Here is a 6,000-nt window from a genome sequence, read left to right as displayed (position 1 = left end):
TTTTGTAGTTTTACTGTCAGGATTCAAAACACAATGATGAGGTAAATAGAATGCATCTAAATTCCGAGGTACCCGTGTCATGTGTCCCAGACCCTCATATTCTTGTATAAAATTTCCGTAATTAATTGCTAACATGGGATCCCTTTTAAAACGAATTTCTAGTTTGTTCAATCGCGATTCCGCAAGTTTTAAGGAATTTTGAGAAGGCATAATTTCTGATTTTGTTAATAATGGTACAACATATCTACCATCACATTCTCGATAGTGATTCGAAGCGTACATTGTTTCGGCTAATTCGTCGTCCTGATTACTCGTCACAATTGAAGGTGTTTATTCAATTTCCCAAAATTTTCTAAGAGTATTGCTTAACGAATTTGTTTCAACAAATAAAGACGAAGGCGTTTGAAATGACGAGTTTTCCATCTTCCCCATTATAATGTAACCGAATACACTGTTTACAGCACATGGAGAGCCGTGAATTATTTCATGGCCACTATTAAATATATCCAAGTATACGTCAGCTCCTAACAAAAGGTCTATTTTGCCCGACTTGTAATATGATTCATCAGCTAATTTTAAATTTTTAAATTGTGACGTTCCACTCGATGGTAAATCATATGACGGATGATTAGAAGTGATTTCTGTAATCACGACAGTTTGACATTGAAGAATAGGCCCTTTTTTATTTCGAGGTTTTATAAAACATTTTGTTTTTCCATGACAAGAATTTATACTAGAATTTCCTAAACCGTTCAGTGAAATACGATGTTTTTTAATTGACAAACCCAAGAGCTGGGCACATCTTTCCGTAATCAGAGAGACTTGACTCCCACAATCCACGACGGCGCGGATAGGTATATAATCATTATATTGATTTCGGACCTCAAGTTGTACAGTTCCTAACAAAACGGTAGAAACGCTCGGAATCGTTGTTGCGGCCAGGGTTGCACTTGAATTATTAAATTCATTTTCGCCCGATGGTTCGGCGGCAATGTGCAACATTGAATGGTGTTTTTTATTACAAACCTGGCATGTAAATTTTGATACACAATCTTTTACATGGTGCTGTTTCAAACAATTGAAACAACGGTTCAAAGTTTTTATTTTGTCCCTCCTTTGATGGGGACTTAAAGATGTAAAAGATGCACATTTGTAAAGAAAATGTGCACCTTTACATAATGGACAATGAAGGTTATTATCATTCTTATTGGCAGATAACAACGTTTTAAACGAACCTTTTTTCTCTTTTGTAGTATGCGGAGATAACATTTCTAAAATTCGCGTTTGATTTCTCAGAAACTCGAAAATTGAATCCAATTCTGGAATCTCTTCACCGGGCAATTTGGATTCAAATTGACGTTTAGTTGTCAGATCCATCGATCGTATTATAATATGACCAACAAATTTATCAAAGATATTTTCTATCTTCATCGCCTTTATAGCGGCGCAATTCTCTTGAAACGTACTGAGTAACCGCGCTATACCTGACGCAGACTCGTTTTGTAATATTTTGAAATTAAGAATTTCATCAACATAATGCGTGAAAAGAATTCTAGAATTTTGGTATTGATTTACCAGAATATTCCAGGCAATGTCATAATTCTCTTCAATAAGAGGCAATGATTGTATAAGTGCCAGTGCCAGCCCTGTAATTACCGATAAAAGATAATGGTATTTTTCTACATTAGTATATGCATTGCTGTCATGTATAAGACTTTTAAATAATGAATGAAATGAGCACCAACTTTTAATGTTACTATCAAAAGTGGGCAGCTTTATCACTGGTGCACGAATCACCGAATTACTTGCCGTTTTTGGAATTGAATTTTCATTATTACTAGTGATAACGCTTTTCATTTGCATGATCTCGAAATACATTGAATCAACATTATTCGCAATGTTTCCTAGTTCTGACATTTCTGTAATCTTGTCTAATGACAGTAATTGTTCCTCAATCTCGTTTTGAACTGATTCAAATTCTTGTAACCAATCTTTTAACTTTTCACATCTAGCAAGAAACGTATCTTTTTTCTTACTATCATCATAAGTGCTCGCTATGAGCTCTTGCGTGATACGAATACGAGATACTATTCGCTCACGTCGGGATTGCAACAAAAGTACTTTTTTCTCAGCCATTGTATTGAGAAATTAATCTGCACAAAAATGCCGAGTGAATACAACAATTTATTTTAAATATTAACAAATTTGTCACCAGTTAAGTATTTTTTACTACCTACAGGCAATTTTCGCGAACAGCACGGCTGACGCGAATTTTACACATAGATCAACTTTTATGAACAATTTAACCTTGAAATAATTAAATTAACCACAATTTTTTCAATTAATATAAATTATCAGGCTCGAATGACCAATGTTGGGGACGGATATAGCACCGTCGCAACGCGGAATAATAAGAATTGGAAAGGTTCGGAATGCCGACTTACCCTTTTCTATTCTTCCACGGTTTTCAAATCCTTCTTTGCGCTGGTTCACAACAATTCACAAATTTCACCATGCGCGAGCTCACGATGGCTTTGATTTCGACACGGTCGATAAAGGGGGCTCCGTAATCAAACGATGTTGACAGGACGAATAATTTTACTCAACTAACGTCGGCATAGGAGAGGAGAGGAGGGGAGAGGTCGATAGGCCACAATAATTTTAGAAAGGATATAAAGGTAGGTAGCACGATGCTAGGTGCCAACACCCAGTATTGGGCTTTTTGACAAATCTAATTGATTATTCAGAATTAAACTGTTGGTTTTAATGGCTTTCTTTATTTCGAGTGCTTCTAGGTTATTCAATTTGTCACTATGGTCTTTTCTATGGAGAATCTTAGCACCGGTGCTTTTATTGAAGGTATGATCTTTTTCAATCAGATGATTGGCAAACTCTGAAAAGCCATTGCTATTTAGGCATCTAAGATGTTCTTTAATCCTAATGTTGACATTGCGCGTTGTCTTCCCGATATAAAACGCTGGACAATTGTTAAAATTTAATTTATAAATTCCTGTATGACTAAGTGTGTCATCTGTATCTTTAGAATTGACTAAAAATTTACCTAAATTGTTGTTGGTATAAAACGCCGGTTTGATTTCAGAAGGAAGGTTAACTATACTGCAGGAAGAAAAATTATTAATGAATAGAATACGGCGCCATTGGAAAGGAAGATTATTATTATTAATATTATGTGGAGTCGCGAATAACAAGTTTTTAACTGCTAATTGTTTTAGTTTTTTACTTAAAATTCTATCAATAAAATCTGGATCGTATCCATTATTAGACGCTATTTTTTTAATTATTGATAATTCGTTAGAGAAATTAATATTAGTTAATGGAATCGTGACCAAGCGATGGACCATTGAGTGAAATGCTGAGTGTTTGTGTGAAAAAGGATGATTGGATGTATTATGTATGACAATATCGGTGTAGGTAGGTTTCCGAAAGATGTTAAAATCGATTTTATTATTTATGAGAGATAAGGATAGGTCTAGGAAGTTTAAGGATGAAGTAATGCCTATCTCTAATGTAAATTTAATATGTTTATGAAAAGAATTTATAAGGTTGAGGAAGGAATTGAGTTGACGTTCCGTGCCTGTCCATGGTCCATATACAAAATATGTCATCGACATATCTTTTCCACAGAAAGACGTTTTTTATAAGTGGTGAGTTACCGGCAAGTATTTTACTCTCCAAGTTATTCATGAATATATCGGCAATCAAAGGGCTAGTGGGAGCACCCATAGGTAAACCTTCTTTTTGCTGAAATATTACATTATCAAATTGGAAATAGTTTTGACTTAGGCACATATTAAATAACGACATGAGATCATTTATAAAGTCTTTGGATAAATTAGAAGTATTTAATAAGTCTGATATTAAACATTTACTTTCCCCAATGGGAACATTAGGGAACAAATTAACCACGTCAAACGAAATGAGTTTGCAATTATTAGGGAGAACCAAATCTTTCAATTCTTCTACTAATGTAAATGAGTTTTTAATTGTGTATTTAGGAGTGAAAACATTGGTATTACTAAACACTTTAGTAATAAATGACGATATTATAAAATTTGGGGCATTACAACATGATACTACTGGTCTAATTGGGTTGTCAATTTTATGAATTTTAATAAAACCATATAATTTTGGAGATTTGGGGTTTTAAGTTAAAATTTTTACCTGGTGATATGAATTATCTTGGAATTTTTTAGTTTTACATGCCTTAAGTGTTTGTTTAACATTTTCTAGGTACTTGTTAGTGAGGTCTTTATTCAGAATTACAAAATTATCACTATTAATGAAGTCTTTCACTTTTTCATTATATACATTTCGTGGGATGATTAAAACTGTATTACCCTTGTCAGCTTTCGTCAGTGTCAAATCTTCATCGGATAATTGATTCATAGAGTTAAAAACTGATCGGACATAAAAACAAAAATTTTCCAAAGTAGACCTAGCACATTTTTGGCTGCATATAAAAAATGAGTTTGCTACTGTGGTTATCTTGAACAAACAAAAGAACTTCTCAACTCAGGTACAATGTTTATTATATTATTTATTGTTTTTGTGTTTAATTCGTAGAACTCCATTTAATTTTTTATAAATTTAATTTAGATTAAATTTGATAATATTATTATTAAGTTCTGCAAGTATTTTAGTTTTTTATTATTGTGACAGCTGTTTCGGCTTACAAGGCCATTTGAAACAGTTTGAAAATGGCCTTGTAAGCCGAAACAGCTGTCACAATAATAAAAAACTAAAATACTTGCAGAACTTAATAATAATATTATCAAATTTAATCTAAATTAAATTTATAAACAATGTTAATTGAAAAATTAAAAATTGATTTTACAGACGTAATATCCACGCGTTAACTATGCTATGGAATGCGCGCGAAACTGGGTCGAAATTCCGTAGTGCGGTTGTAGTAGTAGCCGGCGGTAACAGAGACTTAATACTGGCTGCTCGCTGCGTCGGGCTTATTTATACTGTACAGCCGGCGACGGTAGTAGGTAGGTGATATTGCAACTAAATCCGAGGCACTCGCACAGTCTGGGCCTTTCGGAAAGCTTCGGCAGCGCGGCAATTACGCATAGGCGGTAGACTCGAACCTTCTGGCGAGTTGTCGTAATATACCAGACCGTATGCGATCGTATTGAATACTTGAAGCAGGTAGGTTGCTTTGTTTTGTTTACGATTTCGGCTGCAAGTACATAACTCGGGAGTAGGTACTAAGTAGGTCAGGCGGTTTATTATTTATTAGTTAATCTGGATTCTTCTCGACGCCAGAGATAAGAGCAGCCTTATCAACGATTGCTCCAAATTTTAATCGCCTCTGCTCAGTTAAACAGGCTCACATTTCTCACTAAACATCTTTTCATATTAGGTATATTAATTTTAGTAATAAATAAAAATTCCTATTTTCTTTGGTGTACCTCTAAAATTTCTTGTTATATAGGTGTACCTACCTTGAACACAAAAAAATTGCGGAACACTGCCTTAGAAAGCCCATTGTGGGACTATTTTATCCAACCCCACATGTGGTAACACTTTTCAAATTACTCCGCCGCCTGACGCCCCGGACGAGCTAGGCGAGAGCGGGAAGAGAAGTCGCCATTCATTCTAGTTCCAACTTTCGACCAGACCACCACTCTCCACTACCACCGTCTCCGCGTTCGTCTAAATTGTAAATTCATTCTCCGAATAAATTCAACCAAGACCGCAGACCTTTATTTTTTCAATCATCCAAACTCCTTGAACACTGATTTACGGTACAGGCAGCCACCGTAAATTACATAAATACACACATCACCGCCACACTGGTGACTCCACACATTGCTGCCATATTGGTGACCCCTGAAATTTCTTTGGGTGATAATAATATTTAGTGGACACGGTAGGTCGAACGTTGAAGCTGGAAGCCTGGACAATTGAGTAAGTAACTTCCAATCTCATTTTCTACATTTTTAAGTCCAGTATATTTAATAGAATTTTATT

This window comes from Hesperophylax consimilis, chromosome 20 (genome assembly GCF_061612785.1).
Source record: "Hesperophylax consimilis isolate HC1 chromosome 20, BYU_Hcon_1.0, whole genome shotgun sequence".
In the NCBI taxonomy this organism is placed as follows: domain Eukaryota; kingdom Metazoa; phylum Arthropoda; class Insecta; order Trichoptera; family Limnephilidae; genus Hesperophylax; species Hesperophylax consimilis.
This window is presented reverse-complemented; position numbering follows the sequence as displayed.